This window comes from Oncorhynchus nerka, linkage group LG3 (assembly GCF_034236695.1).
Source record: "Oncorhynchus nerka isolate Pitt River linkage group LG3, Oner_Uvic_2.0, whole genome shotgun sequence".
Classification (NCBI taxonomy): domain Eukaryota; kingdom Metazoa; phylum Chordata; class Actinopteri; order Salmoniformes; family Salmonidae; genus Oncorhynchus; species Oncorhynchus nerka.
This window is the reverse complement of record NC_088398.1, coordinates 40,116,270-40,141,287: the sequence shown is the minus strand read 5'-3', so window position 1 is coordinate 40,141,287 and position 25,018 is coordinate 40,116,270. Positions and strand designations below refer to the sequence as shown.

The 25,018-nt window shown below is 44.0% G+C and overlaps 1 long non-coding RNA gene across 1 annotated transcript; it reads left to right on the top strand.

Moving 5' to 3' along the window:
• The first annotated feature begins 5,235 nt into the window (after positions 1–5,235).
• LOC115107797 (uncharacterized) lies at positions 5,236–24,499 on the top strand. Its single transcript, XR_003860266.2, has 7 exons — positions 5,236–8,189; positions 16,151–16,187; positions 16,287–16,425; positions 17,554–17,731; positions 17,984–18,060; positions 23,438–23,720; positions 23,816–24,499. It is a non-coding gene; the product is annotated as an uncharacterized LOC115107797 (long non-coding RNA).
• The last annotated feature ends 519 nt before the right edge of the window (positions 24,500–25,018 follow it).

Here is a 25,018-nt window from a genome sequence, read left to right as displayed (position 1 = left end):
GTCAAACTTTGTCATCAAAGTCTGTCATTCTCTGGATTTATGGTGCTTTCAAGACAACTGGGAACTCTAAGAAAAAAACAGGGTTGAGTCATGACGTCAGTGATCTTCAGGTCGGAGCTCTAGAAAGAGCCCAGAGTTCCTGACTTGGAGTTGGATAACTGTTCAAAATGTATTTTCCTAGTCGGAGCTCACTGAAGTCTGAATTTCCTAGTTTCAAGTTGTTTCGAACACGGCAGAAGTCATGCTGGATTGGGAGCATGGCCAATGTATTCAAACTTTTCTGGCCCATGGTGTTGAATGTTTATCATTTTAAGCTTGGAAAAGAGTCCCCTAAACCCAGACTTGGACCACACACCCACTCCACTGAATAGCAGGCTAGTGATAGCTTTGCAACGCTTGCAGTTAGCCACTGATTCCTTCCAAACCACTCATTGTTGAATTTGCGATTTCCAACATGTTGTGTAATGTTCATGTCCAACGGACAATTAGCACCAATACGTTTTATCTATAAATTCTCTTCATATGACAAAGATTGAAAAACATGTCCATTAATTATAATTCACATTTCCTGTTGCTGCAGGATTATTTTCCTGCTGTAGCAAACTGGCTCAAATTAAGATCCCACATCTGTAGCCTAAAGGCTCTGTGTTTTGATCGCCCTGCCCCAGCTGGAAACATTCTTCCAGTATCATGTTGCCATTAATGAAGTGAAAATATTCCTGAGGCTCTCATTCCATGTCCCACCCCACACCATTCCTTTACAATAATGTTTTCCTGCTCTAGCATTTCAAGTGGGAAGACATCGGCCTCTTTCCTGGAAAGGGTGTGTGTGAGACATTCAACTCGGTACAGGGAGCAAAAATTATCTGCGCTGCACACTTGTCTTAGAGCGATTGTATAAAATATCTAGCACAACTATACAACTTTTTTTCCCTTACAGTCTACAATGCAATAAGAAAAACAGTGTGCTTTGTGTACTTGTGAAGCAGCTTCAAAGAGAAGTGCCAACTAGGGAGTGATGCTGGCATGTGGCATTTTGCAATCACCATCACTCTATCTCTGTGACAGAGAGGGGCCACTTACACCCACTGAGTATTTGATTAAAACCACAAAACAAGCTATTGTTATCTTCCTAGTTGATGCAGGTGTCACCCTTGGGGTAGAAGAATGGTGGCAGGGTTTTTGTGTACAATTGCCATGTGTGGCTGCCCTACTGATTTTACATTGTGTTATTGAAGAGCATGTATGTACTCAGCAAAATATACTGACCAATCGAAATGCAAAAAAAATGTCAGTGGCATGAATCTATTATATGAGCAACAGGGATATCAAGATTTCCCGAGACATATAAAAAAAAATTGGTAAATGTTCAATGTGACTTTACAGGAAGAAATGCACCTGCGATTCTCCCCTATACACACCACTTCCTTACCATGGACTTCCATGTCACATCAAGTAAGAGTACACCCAATGTTTTCCAAAGGCAACCTGATGAAGAGGTGAATTGCATCTCTCTTGAGCTATGGTGTGTGCAGTATGTGAGCCTTTCCAATCCACAGCACAGAATAACTGATGTAGCACTGCCACTTACTGGATGACTGATGACAATGACCATAGAAGTGAAAAATGCTACAAAGCTTAGCCTTTACATCTCATGATACAAACCCACTAGGCACAGACGTCAGTTCAATGTCTAGTTTTGATTTACATTTGTTGAAATTAGACAAAAATCACCATGTCATTGGATTAGGTTTAAAAGTTTGGTGGAAAAAAGGCCGGAATTCCCTTACGTTGTGATTTTTTTCGAATCCAATAATATTGCTACTTTGATTCAACATCATCACATCAACATTTTGATGAAATTATGTGGAAAAAATGTTGATTCAAGCAGTTTTTGCTCAGTGGGCAGTGACAGTGCTGCACTACAGATATTTGGAATTCTTAGCCACCATGTCAATTATTTTTCTATTTGAAAAATTTGAGAACATGGAGCCATTGATATCAATACAACATCCCCAGTCCTTTATCCCCCCACCCATCCCTCATACCCACGCACTCCACTAAGGCATCATAACATTTTTAAAATTAAACAGCACCAGAACAACAAATAAATAATAATAATAATAATAATAATAATAATAATAATATAGCCACCATGTCAATTCTTAAACAAACTTCTTGTTAAAGGGATATTCTTCTCAAAATTCAATCTAACATGATTTTATTGTGGTTTAATCACCCAACCAGCTTTTTGGTACATATTTCCTTAACTTAGATATTTAGTAGCCTTATTTTTTGTTGATTTGTTCTAAAAAAACATGTATAAAACCCAATTCAGCATGACAGCATCCTCTTCTGAGAATGGTAGGGTTGCATTATACTTCTAACAAAGTACATTTCCTATACTATATCACTTATGCATTTAGTTGTTTTTGTGTATCACAACAACACCATACAAAAAAACTTTTCAGACTCAAAGTTTAACTCCACTAGAGATTTTATTGAATTAAAAACAACAAAAAATGTTTTAAGTGAGAAATAGTCATTGGTCTGAAGCCGTAAAAGAAGCCTACGATGCCTACTCCACCCATGCGCTGCCAAGGTTTTCCAGCACACAGCTTTGACCTACTACAGTAGCTAAGTTGGTCTATTGTACTTCAAACAATGTGTATGAAGATCGCTTAGGATTCAAACCTTCTCAAACAGCCTAATTCATACTCTTAGCGGAGGTGCTCCCACAATAATGTGATTTTTAGTATTGGATTCTTCACATACCTCTCTAATCCCATTCCCATACCTTTCAAGCTTTTTTATTATATGAAAGCAAGGTTTTCTTGGATACTTACAAGACCATCATGCTTGATTGCCAGAACTCAAATTCCTTGGTCATGTGGTTAATGCTGAAGGTATCCATGCAGATCCAGCCAAAGTTGCAGCAGTGCAGGAATTCCCAAATCTCTCAAGGCTGTTCAGTGCTTCCTGGGCATGTCTGGATGGTACCACAGGTTTGTGCCTGACTTTTCAAAGATCACCGAACCACTCAACCACCTTAAGATGAAGTGGGTGAAATTCCAATGGACCACTGCATGCATAAGTGCATTTGAAGCACTTAAAAACAGTCTCATCACTCCTCCAGTGCTTAGACATCCTAACCTGAATGCTTTGACTTGCATTTGTGTACACCCGGCCTGGGCAACTCCAGTGTTCGGGGCCTGATATGGTGTCACACTTTTCCCGCAGTTAACACACCTGACTCCAATAATCAACTAATCATGATCTCAGTTAAAAAGGCAATAGGTTTAAATCAGGTGTGTTTGCTAGGGATGGGGACTGGAGACTGGAATTGCCCAGGGCCGGTGTACACGAATGCAAGTCAAACAGGACTTGGAGCTGTCTTGGCTCAACAAACAGGACCTGGAACAGAAGAAGTTCTTGCCTATGCAAGTCGTACCCTTAATTCAGCCGAGATGAATTATTCAACGACTGAAAGGGAGTGCCTCGCGGTGGTCTGGGCTTTGGAAAAATGAAGCGACTCCTTGGAGGCGAAGGTGGGTTCCGGCACCAGGCAAGACCAACAGCCGTCTTATTCGCTGGTCTAACAGACTGCAGAGGTTTGACTTCACCATTGAGTATCTCAAGGAAAACTGAATGTTGTAACATATGCCCTTTCTCGGATTACAGAGACTGACATTGTTTGTCCTACATTGTGCAGCATTTACACTACCACTAAGAATCTGGATGATTCCTTCCCTCTGGATGAGGAGTGTGTGGAGAGCACAGCAGAAGGATGCCACCATCATGGTGATCCACAAGAGTCTGTCTGAAGAAGACTCGAAGAGTCGCTTCAATGAGAAGTTCAGCATAATTCAGGAAAAAGTGTATTGAAAAACTCCAAGAGGATGTGGAACAAACAGCACCCATTACCTTGTCTTCATCCCCTCTACATTGAGTGACCAGATGATCCAACTTAACATACCAACCCCATGAGTGGCCATCTTGGAGTTTTTAAAACTTACCGAAGATTACAAAAGGTGGCTTACTGGCCAGGCATGTGGGTCAATACCAAAAAGTTAGTACAGCAGTGTGAAGTCTGCCAGAAATACAAACCAGACATTGGCAGACCTGCCAGGAAACTGCAGCAGACCGTAGTGAACCATCCAAATTAAATGCTGGGAATTTTCCTCCCAGCCGGGGGACCCAGAATAAATTTTTATTGGTGGTAGTGGAGTTGTTTCAACTGCAAAGCCACTGCATCTGCCATTGCTCTAGTTATGGGAAGGGAGGTCTTGACCAGATTCGGGATTCCAGACCAAATTCTCTCTGACCGAGGTCTTCAGTTCATATCAGGAATCTACAAAGAGCTCTGTACCTACTGGGGTGTAGTTGCCAAGCTGACCATGGCCTACCATCCTCAGACCAACCTGACCGAGAGGGTAAACCGAACCCTGAAGGGAATTATTGATTCATTCGTGGAGGATCAGCACACAAGGTGTGATCAGCAGCTTCCTGAGTTTTGCTTGGCGCTGAACTCTGCGGTCCAGGAGACTTCTGGGGTCACTCCTGCCGAACTCCATCTGGGAAGACCACTAAAAGGTCAGATGAACAGAGTCTCGCAAAGTTCCAATGTTTCACCTAACTTCCCAGCGCTTGATGCAGTCCAACACCACCACACCTTGCTAGCCAGAGTGGAGGCCAGCAGAATCAAAGCCAAACAACGGCTGCTCAAACTATGACAAACATAGACGAGACGTGTGTTTCCCATCCAAGTCTTGTGTCTGGGTCCATTCTCATCATCTATCAAAGGCATCCAAGCAGTTCACTGCCAAGCTAGCTTTGAGATGTAAATGTCCATATCATGTGGTGCAGCAATTGGGGCCGGTGAACTACTTGGCCTGTTTGGAGGACACAGGAGAAGATGTCAGGACAGTCCACACTGTTGACCTAAAGGCCTGCAACCCTACAGCAGAAGAGCTGGATCACAGGCAAAAGCAACACCTGCAGGAACTCTTCTTGGAGGACTCTGATGATGAGGACTTCCCTGGTTTTGTGTAGTAGAAACATTAAATTGCCAAAGCCTGCAACCTCTGTTTCTTCAGGCTTAACTTTTTCATGGAGCGAGGAGTGTGGCAAAATCCTGCACGGAGCCTCACCGTGCGCTGCCACTTTAAGAGCGCATCAGCAGTAAGAAAGGAGGAAATAAAGATAGCTCTTCCGGCTCTCTGGAATGAACTCTCGGGAGGCGCGGCAGTTTGATAGTATGTGCAACGCTGCAGAAGTCTTGTTTATTTACAGAGTGCTTAGTTTGTAAAGTCTTTAACTCGATCACCGGTGTTACCGCTCTAGGTCGTAGTTATATTTTGGGACCGCACCCGGTTATTGATCGCATGGATTAGTAGCAACATTGTTGCGAAGCTTTGACATACAAACCATCAGACGGACAGACTGTGCAACTGCAAGCCTGAAGTCAACAGCTAAGACCACCTCTCTCTCTATCGCTCCAGTGCTTTTCACTGCAGCAGAATTTATTTTATTTCAATGCGCTTCCCTTTGATGATCAGTGTCACTGGCCTATTATTGCCCTGCCAGACGTATTTGGGTTGACATTTTATTTAAAGGGAGGTTGCTTGTGAGTTTGTGTATTGTTATTTGAACTGTATTGATGTGGTGTGGTACTATTGACATGTGGCCGAGAAGATTGGACATTTTAAGGCCTTTGTTTTGTCTATGAACACTATCAAAGCATCTCTCCATCTCTACTGTAATGTCAATTATAGTGCTTGTAAGGAAGTCGCACCAATCTAAACCGGTTACAGCCAGTTGGCTCTGGACTTGCCAGGGAGATTTGTAGCCATGTTTGAGCTTGGCCTGGCCATTGACAAACGTAAAGTGCTTCACATCAGGTACAGTCAACATTAGGGCACTTTCTCAGCTAGCCCAAAGGGTTGTGCTGCAGAAGGGTCATAAACTTTCCCATCAGGGCATTCCCCAAGATGGGGTGAATCTGGGCACACAAAGAAACCAAAAGTTTTGATCAAGACATTAAATAATTCAGAGTAGTTCTGTAGAACCTCTGGCTCAAACTAAAGACTCTTCTCATAGCTTCAGTTTTTGGTCACCTTTAAACAGTCTCATGGATAAGGCCTAGCTAGATGACTTCCCACATGTGGCATGCATCCCTAAACCGGCTAGCAGTCACACATGGTTTCCTCATTTCCGTCCATAGTGGACAGGCAGACTGCTCGACCGTGTCGTTCTCAATAGCAGATGGCAATGCTGGTGACACCTTTATGCTCTCCAAGTGGCAAAACTGAGTGCAAGTAAGGACAAATTTAAAATGACTGTGCAATTCAGTTTCTTTTACTGGGATTTGAGGGAATGCATGCATATCTGGATGATGTAGAATCTCTCTGGTGACAGTTGGGGGAGACTGATATGACAGCACTGACCCGCAGGGCACTGGACCAAAATCTAGAATCAGAGTCATTTCTTCCAGTCCATGCAGCACATTGGCAATGGTAGGATGTGGTCTCATGCTCCATAAACTTGGTCCAGCAGATGGCACCATCATGTCAGGAAGGGGCCTTGAAACACATAAAGCAGAATAGACGAGGAATGAATGTCAGCCAAGATTGCAAAACTCTAGTCCAATAAATGTCAACACACGAGTGAAGGCAACGTGTGAGTATACTGGGGACAGCCTAGGGATGCCAACTTGTTTAAAGAGAATTGCACCTCACCAGAGAATGCTTGGTAAATAGTGGATTTTATGCCACTCCTGCTTGATGTCCTTGGCTTCCTCTCAACCATTTCATCATTGAGCTCTGATCGAATCCCCTGGTTAACAAAAATCATACAAAAGATTCAGGATGAATGTAAAACAGTGTGCAGCAATATGAGTTCACAAAAATGCTAAATGTGTGTTCTCTATGATTTTAATATGAAAAATGTTCCATTTCAAAACTCACCTGTCCTTGGCCTGTGCCATGACGACAGTACCCCTGTGCAAGGCAATGGTGGTGGCACAGTCTTCAACCCCATTGTGGTGTAATGTGCTGTCTGGAAGAGTAGAGTCACCAGATGATTGCACAAAGCTCTCCCAGCTGCACATGAACAGAAGAAGCGGTTTATAATGATGGGTTCCTTGGGTGCTCGCAATTTGATCTAAATGATGTAAGGGGTTGGGGGGGGGTCATCACATAGTTGTCATGACTGTCCTGTTCAGGTCAGGTTAACATGGACCACAATCCTACAGAGACATCTTTCACACCCACCAGAGAGGAAGAGATCGAGAGGTATGGAAGTGGGAGAGGGGGGTTTATAACACCTCACGCCCATTGTAAATCACAAGGCAGCAGACAAAATCCCTTTGTCCTCTCACTATGGAGGAATGGGATGCATGATGGGCCTATGAATAACCTGCCTCAGAACATTAACATGCAATAAATGGACTTTGGGACAATATGTTTCGTCAGCCAAAATGGTAACAGTGACGAGAGATGGAATATGAAAATTAATGTTGTTTTTGTTATGTTATTAAAAGTTAATAACATACATTGTAACTTGAAGAGTTTTCACACTATGTACTTGAGGTTTGCATACTGTACGTTGTGTGGAAAATGTCCCGATCAAAGATAATGTTTTTGTAAAGTTGAAGTTAGTTGTCTAAATTGGATCTGAGTAAAATCCAGACCTTCCCTCGTAACTAGTTACGCCCAGAGAATTGCCCTGAAGGCGTAAATGCCCATTTCTGAGCAGAGGGTATAAAACATGTGAGTTAAGAATTAATATATCAGACTAAGTGACCCTGAGCTGCAGCCAAGGTCTGAGTGGTCAGCAAACCCAAAACGCAACACGAGGTTGAAGAAGACAAAGGAACCTTTTTACAACCTATGCTAGAGGTGAGTAGCTGCTTCTAAGGGGGTGAATTCAAGCAGGACCATCCGGTCACCACTCCAAGGAATCGTGTGTCTACACTGTTTTCATTCCCACGCTGGAACCATCCACACGGCTGATTAGCCCACCTCCAAAGACCCCTTTTCAAAGCAAGGGCGAGGAAACAGACCACTCAGAGAAAAGACACTGACATTGTGAGGATAAACAGAGTTACACCCGGTAACCGAAGACGAACCATCATCAGAGAAGTCCGAGTCCGGTCCACACAGAGACACTCCATCGGAGACCTTCAACACGTAATTACATCATTATATTCTGACCCATAAGAGCGGCAGTTCGGGGCAAGGTTAGGGTTAAAATAAGCATAGATGACAAATGCACGCAAGTGTGTTTTTCTCTCGTGCACTCTCTCTTTTGAAATCCCCATTTGTTGGAAAATCAATATTCTGATATTCTTTGAGTTAATTTGGGAAATAATAACTTTTCCATGGCGCCCCAGGTTAATGAGTTAATAATTACCTGATTCATTTAGTCACGTAATTATAAACCGTTAATCATTCGATGAGCAGCAGTCGTCACATTAATCAATACAATGTCAAGACATAGTCGTCATGCTGTCCTTGATTATCTGTGGCATGAAAGTCATGATTCCTCTTCAATTCTCACATTAAAACATAACAAATTAACTGTAAAAGGTTACTACACTACATTTGAATGTGATCCTGCTTTAGATTTACAGTAATTACAAAGGAACTAGGCCTACTGCATGTCCAGAGACATGAGAACAGATACAACCGAGTTTTTGATTATTTTGAACATATGAACAAAACACAGGTAAACTGCAACAGCAGCAACACTAAGAACTAAACTACCTTTCATTTCTCGTAACCTGCAGTGAATGGGGCTCCTCATTCTTCCTCATTGACCTGTGGTACCTTGCCCTTACTACCAATGCCTCCTCCTGGTCTACTATGGTTTTTCAATGCACATTCACAACAGAGAAAGAAAGAAGAATATTTGGTGACAACATTAAATTCATGTATGCTAGTAAGTTACCATTGCTACGCTTAACGTTACTGAGAGTGGCTGGCCAAATAATTAACGTTAATTAGTTAGCTAGCTAAGTCTGACAAATATTAAGTAACATTATCTGGCTAACTCATGTTAGCACTAACCAATTTGGTAACGTCTTAGCTACTGTTAGGTAGCTAGCTAAGTTGGCTAGTTAGCTAGCTATTTCAACTGGTTTCTTCAAGTACTAACTTAATCAAATCAAATTTTATTTGTCACATACACATGGTTAGCAGATGTTAATGCGAGTGTAGCGAAATGCTTGTGCTTCTAGTTCCGACAATGCAGTGATAACCAACAAGTAATCTAACTAACAATTCCAAAACTACTGTCTTATACACAGTGTAAGGGGATAAAGAATATGTACATAAGGATATATGAATGAGTGATGGTACAGAGCAGCATACAGTAGATGGTATCGAGTACAGTATATACATATGAGATGAGTATGTAGACAAAGTAAACAAAGTGGCATAGTTAAAGTGGCTAGTGATACATGTATTACATAAGGATGCAGTCAATGATGTAGAGTACAGTATATACGTATGCATATGAGATTAAAAATGTAGGGTAAGTAACATTATATAAGGTAGCATTGTTTAAAGTGGCTAGTGATATATTTACATCATTTCCCATCAATTCCCATTATTAAAGTGGCTGGAGTTGGGTCAGTGTCAATGACAGTGTGTTGGCAGCAGCCACTCAATGTTAGTGGTGGCTGTTTAACAGTCTGATGGCCTTGAGATAGAAGCTGTTTTTCAGTCTCTCGGTCCCAGCTTTGATGCACCTGTACTGACCTCGCCTTCTGGATGATAGCGGGGTGAACAGGCAGTGGTTCGGGTGGTTGATGTCCTTGATGATCTTTATGGCCTTCCTGTAACATCGGGTGGTGTAGGTGTCCTGGAGGGCAGGTAGTTTGCCCCCGGTGATGCGTTGTGCAGACCTCACTACCCTCTGGAGAGCCTTACGGTTGAGGGCGGAGCAGTTGCCGTACCAGGCGGTGATACAGCCCGCCAGGATGCTCTCGATTGTGCATCTGTAGAAGTTTGTGAGTGCTATTGGTGACAAGCCGAATTTCTTCAGCCTCCTGAGGTTGAAGAGGCGCTGCTGCGCCTTCTTCACGACGCTGTCAGTGTGAGTGGACCAATTCAGTTTGTCTGTGATGTGTATGCCGAGGAACTTAAAACTTGCTACCCTCTCCACTACTGTTCCATCGATGTGGATAGGGGTGTTCCCTCTGCTGTTTCCTGAAGTCCACAATCATCTCCTTAGTTTTGTTGACGTTGAGTGTGAGGTTATTTTCCTGACACCACACTCCGAGGGCCCTCACCTCCTCCCTGTAGGCCGTCTCGTCGTTGTTGGTAATCAAGCCTACCACTGTTGTGTCGTCCGCAAACTTGATGATTGAGTTGGAGGCGTGCGTGGCCACGCAGTCGTGGGTGAACAGGGAGTACAGGAGAGGGCTCAGAACGCACCCTTGTGGGGCCCCCGTGTTGAGGATCAGCGGGGAGGAGATGTTGTTGCCTACCCTCACCACCTGGGGGCGGCCCGTCAGGAAGTCCAGTACCCAGTTGCACAGGGCGGGGTCGAGACCCAGGGTCTCGAGCTTGATGACGAGCTTGGAGGGTACTATGGTGTTGAATGCCGAGCTGTAGTCGATGAACAGCATTCTCACATAGGTATTCCTCTTGTCCAGGTGGGTTAGGGCAGTGTGCAGTGTGGTTGAGATTGCATCGTCTGTGGACCTATTTGGGCGATAAGCAAATTGGAGTGGGTCTAGGGTGTCAGGTAGGGTGGAGGTGATATGGTCCTTGACTAGTCTCTCAAAGCACTTTTATTTTTCTAACTTAATTGAGGAAAATAAGAACAATCCGAAATTCCTTTTTGATACTGTCGCAAAGCTAACTAAAAAGCAGCATTCCCCAAGAGAGGATGACTTTCACTTTAGCAGTGATAAATTCATGAACTTCTTTGAGGAAAAGATTATGATTATTAGAAAGCAAATTACGGACTCCTCTTTAAACCTGCGTATTCCTCCAAACCTCAGTTGTCCTGAGTCTGCACAACTCTGCCAGGATCTAGGATCAAGAGAGACGCTCAAGTCTTTTAGTACTATATGTCTTGACACAATGATGAAAATAATCATGGCCTCTAAACCTTCAAGCTGCATACTGGACCCTATTCCAACTAAACTACTGAAAGAGCTGCTTCCTGTGCTTGGCCCTCCTATGTTGAACATAATAAACGGCTCTCTATCCACTGGATGTGTACCAAACTCACTAAAAGTGGCAGTAATAAAGCCTCTCTTGAAAAAGCCAAACCTTGACCCAGAAAATATAAAAAACTATCGGCCTATATCGAATCTTCCATTCCTCTCAAAAATTTTAGAGAGGGCTGTTGCGCAGCAACTCACTGCCTTCCTGAAGACAAACAATGTATACGAAATGCTTCAGTCTGGTTTTAGACCCCATCATAGCACTGAGACGGCACTTGTGAAGGTGGTAAATGGTATTTTAATGGCATCGGACCGAGGCTCTGCATCTGTCCTCGTGCTCCTAGACCTTAGTGCTGCTTTTGATACCATCGATCACCACATTCTTTTGGAGAGATTGGAAACCCAAATTGGTCTACACGGACATGTTCTGGCCTGGTTTAGATCTTATCTGTCGGAAAGATATCAGTTTGTCTCTGTGAATGGTTTGTCCTCTGACAAATCAACTGTAAATTTCGGTGTTCCTCAAGGTTCCGTTTTAGGACCACTATTGTTTTCACTATATATTTTACCTCTTGGGGATGTTATTCGAAAACATAATGTAAACTTTCACTGCTATGCGGATGACACACAGCTGTACATTTCAATGAAACATGGTGAAGCCCCAAAATTGCCCTCGCTAGAAGCATGTGTTTCAGACATAAGGAAGTGGATGGCTGCAAACTTTCTACTATTAAACTCGGACAAAACAGAGATGCTTGTTCTAGGTCCCAAGAAACAAAGAGATCTTCTGTTGAATCTGACAATTAATCTTAATGGTTGTACAGTCGTCTCAAATAAAACTGTGAAGGACCTCGGCGTTACTCTGGACCCTGATCTCTCTTTTGAAGAACATATCAAGACCATTTCGAGGACAGCTTTTTTTCCATCTACGTAACATTGCAAAAATCAGAAACTTTCTGTCCAAAAATGATGCAGAAAAATTAATCCATGCTTTTGTCACTTCTAGGTTAGACTACTGCAATGCTCTATTTTCCGGCTACCCGGATAAAGCACTAAATAAACTTCAGTTAGTGCTAAATACGGCTGCTAAAATCCTGACTAGAACCAAAAAATTTGATCATATTACTCCAGTGCTAGCCTCTCTACACTGGCTTCCTGTCAAAGCAAGGGCTGATTTCAAGGTTTTACTGCTAACCTACAAAGCATTACATGGGCTTGCTCCTACCTATCTCTCTGATTTGGTCCTGCCGTACATACCTACACGTACGCTACGGTCACAAGACGCAGGCCTCCTAATTGTCCCTAGAATTTCTAAGCAAACAGCTGGAGGCAGGGCTTTCTCCTATAGAGCTCCATTTTTATGGAACGGTCTGCCTACCCATGTCAGAGACGCAAACTCGGTCTCAACCTTTAAGTCTTTACTGAAGACTCATCTCTTCAGTGGGTCATATGATTGAGTGTAGTCTGGCCCAGGAGTGGGAAGGTGAACGGAAAGGCTCTGGAGCAACGAACCACCCTTGCTGTCTCTGCCTGGCCGGTTCCCCTCTTTCCACTGGGATTCTCTGCCTCTACCCTGTTACGGGGGCTGAGTCACTGGCTTACTGGGGCTCTCTCATGCCGTCCCTGGGGGGGGTGCGTCACCTGGGTGGGTTGATTCACTGTTGTGGTCAGCCTGTCTGGGTTGGCGCCCCCCCCTTGGGTTGTGCAGTGGCGGAGATCTTTGTGGGCTATACTCGGCCTTGTCTCAGGATGGTAAGTTGGTGGTTGAAGATATCCCTCTAGTGGTGTGGGGGCTGTGCTTTGGCAAAGTGGGTGGGGTTATATCCTTCCTGTTTGGCCCTGTCCGGGGTGTCCTCGGATGGGGCCACAGTGTCTCCTGACCCCTCCTGTCTCAGCCTCCAGTATTTATGCTGCAGTAGTTTATGTGTCGGGGGGCTAGGGTCAGTTTGTTATATCTGGAGTACTTCTCCTGTCCTATTCGGTGTCCTGTGTGAATCTAAGTGTGCGTTCTCTAATTCTCTCCTTCTCTCTTTCTTTCTCTTTCTCGGAGGACCTGAGCCCTAGGACCATGCCCCAGGACTACCTGACATGATGACTCCTTGCTGTCCCCAGTCCACCTGGCCATGCTGCTGCTCCAGTTTCAACTGTTCTGCCTTACTATTATTCAACCATGCTGGTCATTTATGAACATTTGAACATCTTGGCCACGTTCTGTTATAATCTCCACCCGGCACAGCCAGAAGAGGACTGGCCACCCCACATATGCTCTCTCTAATTCTCTCTTTCTTTCTCTCTCTCGGAGGACCTGAGCCCTAGGACCGTGCCCCAGGACTACCTGACATGATGACTCCTTGCTGTCCCCAGTCCACCTGACTGTGCTGCTGCTCCAGTTTCAACTGTTCTGCCTTATTATTATTCGACCATGCTGGTCATTTATGAACATTTGAACATCTTGGTCATGTTCTGTTATAATCTCTACCCGGCACAGCCAGAAGAGGACTGGCCACCCCACATAGCCTGGTTCCTCTCTAGGTTTCTTCCTAGGTTTTGGCCTTTCTAGGGAGTTTTTCCTAGCCACCGTGCTTTTACACCTGCATTGTCTGCTGTTTGGGGTTTTAGGCTGGGTTTCTGTACTTTGAGATGTCAGCTGATGTACGAAGGGCTATATAAATAAATTTGATTTGATTTGATGATGACGGAAGTGAGTGCTACGGGGCGGTAGTCGTTTAGCTCAGTTACCTTAGCTTTCTTGGGAACAGGAACAATGGTGGCCCTCTTGAAGCATGTGGGAACAGCAGACTGGTATAGGGATTGATTGAATATGTCCGTAAACACACCGGCCAGCTGGTCTGCGCATGCTCTGAGGGCGCGGCTGGGGATGCCGTCTGGGCCTGCAGCCTTGCGAGGGTTAACACGTTTAAATGTCTTACTCACCTCGGCTGCAGTGAAGGAGGGACCGCATGTTTTCGTTGCAGGCCGTGTCAGTGGCACTGTATTGTCCTCAAAGCGGGCAAAAAAGTTATTTAGTCTGCCTGGGAGCAAGACATCCTGGTCCGTGACTGGGCTGGGTTTCTTCTTGTAGTCCCTGATTGACTGTAGACCCTGCCACATGCCTCTTGTGTCTGAGCCGTTGAATTGAGATTCTACTTTGTCTCTGTACTGACACTTAGCTTGTTTAATAGCCTTGCGGAGGGAATAGCTGTATGTATTCGGTCATGTTGCCAGACACCTTGCCCTGATTAAAAGCAGTGGTTCGCGCTTTCAGTTTCACGGGAATGCTGCCATCAATCCACGGTTTCTGGTTAGGGAATGTTTTTATCGTTGCTATGGGAACGACATCTTCAATGCTCGTTCTAATGAACTCGCACACCGAATCAGCGTATTCGTCAATATTTTTATCTGACGCAATACGAAACATGTCCCAGTCCACGTGATGGAAGCAGTCTTGGAGTGTGGAGTCAGCTTGGTCTGACCAGCGTTGGACAGACCTCAGCGTGGGAGCCTCTTGTTTAAGTTTCTGCCTGTAGGCAGGGATCAACAAAATGGAGTCGTGGTCAGCTTTTCCGAAAGGGGGGCGGGGCAGGGCCTTATATGCGTCGCGGAAGTTAGAGTAACAATGATCCAAGGTTTTACCACCCCTGGTTGCGCAATCGATATGCTGATAAAATTTAGGGAGTCTTGTTTTCAGATTAGCTTTGTTAAAATCCCCAGCTACAATGAATGCAGCCTCCGGATAAATGGTTTCCAGTTTGCAAAGAGTTAAATAAAGTTCGTTCAGAGCCATCGATGTGTCTGCTTGGGGGGGGATATACGGCTGTGATTATAATCGAAGAGAATTCTCTTGGAAGATAATGCGGTCTACATTTGATTGTGAGGAATTCTAAATCAGGTGAACAGAAGGATTTGAGTTCCTGTATGTTTCCTTCATCACACCATGTCTCGTTAGTCATGAGGCATACGCCCCCGCCACTCTTCTTACCAGAAAGATGTTTGTTTCTGTCAGCGCGATGCGTGGAGAAACCCGTTGGCTGCACCGCATCGGATAGCGTCTTCCCAGTAAGCCATGTTTCCGTGAAGCAGAGAACGTTGCAGTCTCTGATGTCCCTCTGGAATGCTACCCTTGCTCGGATTTCATCAACCTTGTTGTCAAGAGACTGGACATTGGCAAGAAGAATGCTGGGGAGTGGTGCGTGATGTGCCCTTGTCCGGAGTCTGACCAGAAGACCGCTACGTTTCCCTCTTTTTCGGAGTCGTTTTCTTGGGTCGCTGCATGCGATCCATTCCGTTGTCCTGTTTGTAAGGCAGAACACAGGATCCGCGTCGCGGAAAACATATTCTTGGTCGTACTGATGGTGAGTTGACGCTGATCTTATATTCAGTAGTTCTTCTCGACTGTATGTAATGAAACCTAAGATGACCTGGGGTACTAATGTAAGAAATAACACGTAAAAAAACAAAAAACTGCATAGTTTCCTAGGAACGCGAAGCGAGGCGGCCATCTCTGTCGGCGCCGGAACTTACCTTGATAGTTGAAGATACTGTATAGTGTTTGTGGAAGAACTATATTGTTCACTCATGCCGAACTTTGGCAAATTGAGCAGTGACTGGGTAAACTCCATGTTCAAATTTTGGGGAAGACTACAGACGACAACCGGATATCGTCATACACCACTTGGTGTGGGAGGAGGTTTAAAAAGGCTGCTAAAATTTGTAATTTCCACTTTTTAGAGACTTGATTTGTCCTAACAAAACATTTATTAACCCCTGCAAAAATGTCCATTAAAGTGGAAGTTGACCATTTTCACATTTGACGTTTTTCAACTTTCTGTGCATGTAGTAATAATATATTGTTTCGTTAGAGAATCAAACACAGGAAGGGGATCAAACACAGGAAGATTGAAAATAAGCCCACATGTGGAAAAAAAACTCCCCTTTAGTTATCCACATAATAATTCAAATTTCTTGTTGCAGTTGGATTATTTTCCTGTGAGAAACTGGTGAAATTAAGGTAGGTAGAACTATTCATACTGGGATAGCCTTCACATTCTAGCCACTCTCGTGGTTTCCACAGTGCCTCCATTTGACTATTTTCTTTCTCCTGAGGAAGCCCCAGGTCATACCAATGGCTCTAACTGTGGCCATAATGGTGAGAGAAAAGATGACATAGAGAGCCACCTCAGCATTGCCAGGTGAGATCTGCCCGGATGCTCACACTCTGGACTGGCATGGGAGGAGGAGGAAGGGTGGTAGGTGTCATTCTGTTTCTTCAGGAATAAATCCAAGACACAGAGTTTGGAATTCAATCATTGTACAAAATAGGCATCTATTACATTTTTGCATTGTTTACTAATTAAATCTGCATCAAGAACAGATGCCTTCTCATTTTAAAATCCCATTCATTGGGGCTTTTCGTGCATACTGTTTAGAGGGCAGAGAAATATAACAAAGTAAAGAGTAAGGTTCACTCTACCATCAGCGTCAGGATTCAAACACTTTTGAGGCCCCAGTGCAGGGTCAGGGAAGCCATTACACTTTTTGATGGTGGTGTAGCGCGCTGCAGAGCTCTTGGGTATACGTGGAAGGTTGGGGTCAGAGTGGTTCACATAGACCATGCCAAAACTTTCGGAATAGTCCGCAGCCCACTCAAAATGGTCCCTTAGAGACCACCCTGTGTAGCTTTGAAGATCCAGCAAAAGTGCTGAAAAGGGAGGAGAAACCATAGTTACTAAGGGCTCTATTGTGACTGGGAAAAAAAACTGGCATAAAGATCGACAGTTACACATAAAATACAAATTACATATTGGACATAACATTTAAATATTAAAATGTACTAAAATGATATTTATCATGAACTTAACAACTCAGGAATATTGGCAATAAATGAAAAATGATGGCTAAATTTGAAAAATAATCTGTGTATTAGCAAAAGTATCATTCATAGGACATTTCAGTTCAATAACTGATTAGATGAATGTGTTATTGTGCTGTACCTTTAAGGGCCTGGTTAAAAGGGAAGTTTACCCCTTTTATTTGTCAGCACCCCAGACAGTTTTTAGGGCCTGAGAATTTAGATGTCGGTAATAAACTGATTCTATCCCCGCCTTCCCAATAGAAACCCCATGCAACATCAAAGTACATCATAAATCCCTCCCAAACACACCGCTCTGGCCTCCCATGACTGCAGTAATCCTCGTAATGACTTTCTCTGCACAATTTTTCAGATGACTTATTTCATTTGGCAGAGTTTTACCAATATATTTGTTTTTTTTCCGTATTGAAATCCAGGAAGCAGATTCATGTGTGCCACTGGTTGGGACTTCGAGGTTGGCGTGGTTGAAGGACATAATCAATTTTATGTTCTCACACCCTCACAGTATTTGTCAGATGGAGAACGAAAAGGAAATTGGAGACCTGCCTAATTTTCAGAATGGTACAGCTGTGCCATATCGGGGCCGAGTTGTTCCATTTCGGGATTGACCGAGAGAAAAAGGGCTAGAGAGAGACAGGACTGAGCAGATGAGGAGGAAACTCAGGCTCTTCCCAGAATGCATGGTGAGTGGTGGTGCTGTTGTGGGATGCCTACCTCAAAATCAAATCAAATTTTATTTGTCACATACACATGGTTAGCAGATGTTAATGCGAGTGTAGCGAAATGCTTGCCTCTACCAACAGACAGTGAGCGTCTTGGTTGAATGGGACCAGCTTATTCCGATAATGGAGAAGGTAGAACATCAGACCGAAGATGGTGTGTGTGTAACTAAACACTCAGATTTCTTGTCGCTCATCAATCCTGGTGTGTTGTAGACTTTCTTCAGAATGCCCTGGATCAACTGGAGACAACGTGCCACACCTGACGGTCCAAATGGGAAGCTCTCTGAAGCGTAAGTGTTTTGGCTAATATTAAATCAAATAAAATGTTATTTGTCACATGTGCTGAATACAACAAATGTAGATCTTACAGTGAAATGCTTACTTTACAAGCCATTAACCAACAATGCAGTTAAGAAAAAGAAGTGTTAAGTTAAAAAAATAAAAGTTTAAAAAAACATTACAAACATTTAAAGAGCAGCTGTAAAATAACAGTAGTGAGGCTATATACAGGAGGTACCAGTACAGAGTCAATGTGCGGGGGCACAGGTTAGTCAAGGAAATTGAGGTAATATGTACATGTAGGTAGGGGTAAACAGAGAGTAGCAACAGCGTTAAAAAAAGGATGGGGGGCAATGCAAATAGTCTGAGTAGCCATTTGATTAGCTGTTCAGGAGTCTTATCACTTGGGGGTAGAAGCTGTTAAGAAGCCTCTTGAACCTACCTAGACTTGACGCTCCGGTACTGCTTGCCATGTTGTAGCAGAGAGAACAGTCTATGACTAGGGTGGATGGAGTCTGACAATTTTTAGCGCCTTCTTCTGGTATAGAGGTCCTGGATGGCGGGAAGCTTGGTCCCAGTGATGTACTGGGCCGTACGCACTACCCTCTGTAGTGCCTTGCAGTCGGAGGCCGAGAAGTTGCCATAGCAGGCAGTGATGCAATCAGTATGTTCTCAATTGTGCAGCTGTAGAACCTTTTGACGATCTGAGGACCCAGGCCAAATCTTTTCCTTCTCCTTAATGGGAAAGGGCTTTGTCGTTCCATCTTCACAACTGTCTTGGTGTGTTTGGACCATGATCATTTGTTGGTGATGTGGACACCAAGGAACTTGAAGCTCTACTTGCCCACCTACAGCCCGTCGATGAGAATGGGGGCGTGCTCGGTCCTCCTTTTCCTGTAGTCCTTTGTCTTGATCACGTTGAGGGAAAGGTTGTTATCCTGGCACCACACGGCCAGGTCTTTGACCTCTTCCCTATAGGCTGTCTCATTGTTGTCTGTGACCACTGATGTATTGTCGGCAAACTTAATGGTTTTGGAGTTGTTCCTGGCCACGCAGTCATGATTGAACAGGGAATACAGGAGGGGAATGAGCACGCACCCCTGAAGGGCCCCAGTGTTGAGGATCAGCGTGGCAAATGTGTTGTTACCTACCCTTTCCACCTGGGGGCGGCCCTTCAGGAAGTCCAGGATCCAGTTGCAGAGGGAGGTATTTAGTCCCAGGGACCTTAGCGTAGTGATGAGCTTTGAGGGCACTATGGTGTTGAACTCTGAGCTGCAGTCAATGAATGGCATTCTCACATAGGTGTTCCTTTTGTCCAGGTGGGAAAGGGAAATAGCATCATCTGTGGATCTGTTGAGGTGGTATGCAAATTGGAGTGGGTCAAGGGTTTCTGGGATAATGGTGTTGATGTGAGCCATGACCAGCCTTTCAAAGCACTTCATGGCTGCAGATGTGAGTGCTATGGGTCGGTAGTCATTTAGGCAGGTTACCTTAGTGCTCTTGGGCACAGGGACTATGCTGGTCTGCTTGAAACATGTTGGTATTGCAGACTAGGTCAGGGACAGGTTGAAAATGTCAGTGAAGACACTTGCCAGTGGGTCAGTGCATGCTCGGAGTGCACATCCTGGTAATCCGTCTGGTCCCACGGCCTTGTGAATGTTGGCCTGTTTAAAGGTCTTGCTCACACCGGCTACGGAGACCGTGATCACAGTCGTCTGGAACAGCTGGTGCTTTCATGCACGCTTCTGTGTTTATTGCCTCAAAGCGAGCATAAAAGGCATTTAGCTCGTCTGGTAGGCTTGTGTCACTGGGCAGATCGCAGCTGGGTTTCCCCATTGTAGTCTGTAATAGTTTAAGCCCTGCCACATCCAACGAGTGTCACAGCCGGTGTAGTAGGATTCAATCTTAGTCCTATATTGATGCTTTGCCTGTTTGATGGTTCGTCTGAATGCATAGCGGGATTTCTTATAAGCTTCCAGATTAGTGTCCCGATCTTTGAAACAGACGCTCTAGCCTTTAGCTCGGTGCGGATGTTGCCTGTAATCCATAGCTTCTGGATGGGAAATGCACGTATGGTCACCGTGTGGACGACATCGTCGATGCACTTATTGATGAAGCCGGTGACTGAGGTGGTATACTCCTCAATGCCATTGGATGAATCCCAGAGCATATTCCAGTCTGTGCTAGCAAAACAGTGCTGTAGCATAGCATCCGCATCATCTGACAACTTCTGTATTGAGCAAGTCACTGGTACTTCCTGCTTTAGTGTTTACTTGTAAGCAAGAATCAGGAGGATAGAATTATGGTCAGATTTGCAAAATGGAATGGCGAGGGAGAGCTTTGTATGCCTTTCTGTGTGTGGAGTAAAGGCTGTCTAGAGTTTGTTTTTTCTCTGGTTGCACATGTGACATGCTGGTTGAAATGAGGTAAAAATGATTTAAGTTTGCCGGCATTAAAGTCCCCGGCCACTAGGAGTGTCGTTTCTGGGTGAGCATTTTTGTTTGCTTTAGGCCTTATACAGCTGGTTGATTGAGGTCTTTGTGCCAGCATCGGTTTGTGGTGGTAAATAGACAGCTACGACTAATATGTGAATTCTCTTGGTAGATAGTGTGGTCTACATCTTATAAGGAGGTATTCTACCTCAGGCGAGCAATACCTCAAGGCTTCATTAATAATAGATATCACGCAGCAGCAGTTATTGACAAATAAACACACACCCCGCCCCTCATCTTACCAGATGGAGCTGCTTTGTCCTGCCGAAAAACGGAGAAGCCAGCCAGCTCTTGATAATCTGTGTCGTTGTTCAGCCAAGTCTCAGTGAAACATAAGATATTACAGTTTTTAATGTCCCGTTGGTAGGATATTCTTAATCGTAGATCGTCCAGTTTGTTTTCCAATGACTGCACGTTGGCCAATAATACCGAGGGTTGTGGTGATTTACTCACTTGCCGACGAATTCTCACAAGCACCCAGACCTCCTTCCCTTGTATTTCTGTATGTTCTTCACACAAATGATGGGGAGGAGGGCCTGTTCTCTGGGAAGCAGTATATCATTCGCGTCAGACTATTTAAAGAAAACATCTTCGTCCAGTTTGAGGTGAGTAATCGCTGTTCTGGTGTCCAGAAGCTCTTTTTGGTCATAAGAGACGGTAGCAGCAACATTATGTACAAAATAAGTTAAACAACACAAAAAAACAACTAAATAGCGAAGTTGGTCAGTAGCCAGTAAAACGGCAGCCATCCCCTCTGGCACCATTGCATACCATGATGCAACAGAGCCAGCAGATGATCCCCGGGAGTACCGGCAAGCTGCCTACACACAGTTTGATGTGGCAGCATGGTGCCCTTGGTTGTCATCCCCAGTTACTGTGTTTGGAGAATCAGGGACACTTTCCCTTATCCCCATTCACAGTGCAATCGGTTCCACCCTGGGTGCTAGGATTTTATATGCGTGTGGCAGGATGACATGCTAGTGTTATACCCAAAGAGTGTCCTTTGTCAGACACTTATTGACATTAGTATGGCATCATGTCACTTGCTGTGAAAAGAACACAACCTCTCCCTCATTTTGCATTCTCCACACACAAACACCAGCCAGGTGCATCTTCAGGACATCAAAAACCTTACTGGGCACATCATGTCATATCAAAGATTCTAAAAGGTTGCTCGTTTACTTCTCACACAAAAGTGTCATCACTGCACTTACTCCCAGCACAACAAAGTTGAAATGGGAAAACGTCAGATTTTATTGTGTGCTTGAATAAATAATATTTTTTACATTTGTTTACTTTTCTGGATATAAAGTTTAAAAAAGGTAAAAAATGTATACATTTTAGACATTTGTCTATTTTGCAAATTGGTTACCATTGATAATAATCATACGGTTCAAATGTCACCCTCAAAACAACAGTTAACGCCAATTACTTGTGCCAGGTCTATGCAGGTAAATGATAACTTACTCCAAGCCTTGATATTCAATGAGACATGGGATGCAGAGTGAAATAAGACAAAGGCATGCAATTATTAGGTTACGGTACTGATATTCCAGAGGAGTTTTCAATTGGGATATAAAAACACAACTACCACCTGCATGAACATCCGTGAGAGAGTTAGAATGTAAACAGCTGCTAGGTAGTCATAGATAAACAGTTGTGGTTCCAGGGAGAACGTTGTTTGGTTTTTTAATGTTTTACTGAACAAGCATCATCATTAGTATTGGATCTATATCAACTCGACCCGAAAAGAGAGGTGAGAAAGAGGTAAGTGTTGGGTTTCGTTCAAAATGAAATAACAAAAGAAGAGGTGCGCCCTGGGGATCGCAGACGACTTGCTGATTCCAGCTTTAAGGACTTAAGATACAATGTGAACATGATCAAGCGCAAGATAACGCTTAGCTACCGAGAAAAATTGTCAACTGATAAAAGGCTAAAACAGAAACCTGAATATAACCAGATCAAAAACACTGAAGATCCAGAACCTTGTGTCAATTGTCACCTAACGAGAAATAAAAGATTTGTGTTCGAGCCCAGACATAATATACACCCCTAGAGGCAGGTAGAGCCCCAAGAACACAGGGATGGGAGGATTAAAGGGTAAAGAGGCCAACAATATCTGTTAATAGATCTATGGCTGACAGGTGGTCCGGGTAAGACGTAGCAGCATAGGTGGATCAATGGATTTAGCTGTTTAAAGACCTCTATAGACTTACAGTTCTTTCCAATTGCTAACACACTAAAATGACAAGCAATTCAAAATGGCACTTTTTAAATGCACTGCACACGGTTCTCTGCACAAGACACAACTATCTGACATAAAGTGACATGCTTGCCATTTCAAAACACTGCCATTCAAAATGACACTACATGAGCTAATTGGCCAATACATGTGCCACCTGGCCAAACACCTCAATGGTTAAATGTTACCACTTCAATCAGGAAGTAAGCACTATGAAAAGACCACAGGTGAGCACATACAACAACAATGGAAGCAGTTGCAGAGAGAGGAAGAGGAAGGGTGAGAATGAGAGGGGGAGGAAGAGTGAGAGGTAGGGGTAGAGCTGGTAGAGGTGTTCATGGCCAAAGACGACAACAACTTTCAAAGGAAATCAGAGCAACCTTAGTTGATCATGTCATCAACCATGGGCTGACAATGCGAGAGGCTGGACAGAGAGTGCAGCCCAACTTGAGCCATTTTACTGTCGCCTGTGTCATCCAGACATTTAGACTGTACACCCCATGTCATAGTGTATCCGTTGGGTGACACCTGTTTACTTCATGAATGGCTGATGTCATACACTAACTGCACAAATTTCCTGTAGAATTTACTCTACTGTGGGGGAAATATCTTTAGGCTGCATTCTCCAAGCCCTATATTTTTGTTTTTCTAAAGGACTGAGAGATGCAACCATGGTGGAGGAAGGGGCCAAATGTTCACCGGGGTACAGGAAGCTGCCATTGTAAACTTGGTTTTGGAAAATAATTAAATCAGATTCCGAGAAATTCAAAGCCACATCATCCAAGACAACACCATATTCAACAACAGTCAATGAGTCAGTCTGTCCACATTGGCTCGCATTCTCAAGCGAAACCAAATCAGAATGAAACAACTTTATAAGGTGCCGCTTGAGAGAAACTCTCAAAGAAACAAAGAGGTCAGACGAGCATATGTGGATGTAAGTACAATATTGACTGCAGTACACTACACGCAACATTGTTTCCCAGTGTACTGGATAACACCATATTGACTGCTTTTGTTCTTTGTTTTCAGGGAGTACTGGAAATGGATTCACATGCAATCCCACATGAGTTCATCTTTATAGATGATGCTGGGTTCAACCTAGCAAAGACCAGAAGAAGGGGGAGAAACGTCATTGGCCACAGAGCCATTATAGATGTTCCTGGCCAACGTGGTGGGAACATCACAATGTGCGCTGCCATCTCCAATACGCATGGTGTCCTCCACCGTCATGTGTTGGGGAATAATCAGAATTAGTTGGTAACATAGGTAAGATGTTTTATATTCATCTTATGTTTGTAAGTTACTTCTCATCAGAATGTTTTTGTCTTGTACTGTGGCGGGATTTGCAGTCATCTGGTCTCTGTCAAGACTAAGTTACGTGGGCTGGAGAGAGGGGAGAGGTCAAGCGTGGATCTCTTGGCTCCACAATGTCTGTGTGCCAGTAAATGTGTCTCTGTGATCTTGTCAAGATAGGATGGATTTGATATATGGCTGTTGATATGGAGGATTTGTTTATGGTTCTGAGTTTGAGAAAATAACATAGTTTAGGAGACAAAGCTGAACGATAAATTATGCCAATGCTGTCTGGCTATGTGTGTCTTTGCTCTAAAGGATCTCAGTTGCAATGTGTAAGGGACTCTCAGAGAATTCATCTGAGAGTCACAGGGTTGTGATGGAGCTCATATAATTAAAGATGGACTTTGTGATAACTAACTCTGACTTGTGTGTGGTTTGCTCTCATAATTTGGTAAATAGAGGAAATTTCCACGACACATGCCAACCTTGGACCATACAACACAGCCCATATTCTCACATTTCTGGACAGACTCCACAACATTCTCATACCACCAGAGCGTATGAATGATGCAGACCATCAAAAAAACGGTACGTTGTAGTATGGGACAACGTGAGCTTTCATCGTGCAGCCCCAGTCCAAAACTGATTTGCTGACCACCCACCATTTCTCGTGCAATATCTCCCACCATACTCACCATTTCTGAACCCCATAGAAGAGGTATTTTCGGCATGGCGGTGGAAGGTGTACGACCGGCAGCCCCTTGTGCGCATGCCTCTTGTGCAGGCTATGGAAGAGGCATGTGATGAGATTGATGTGGGTGCGATTCAGGGATGGATAAGGCACTCAAGGCGCTTCTTCCCTCGATGTCTGGCAAGGGAGGATATTGCCTGTGATGTGCACGAGGCGTTGTGGTCAGACCCAGCTGTGCGGCAAGA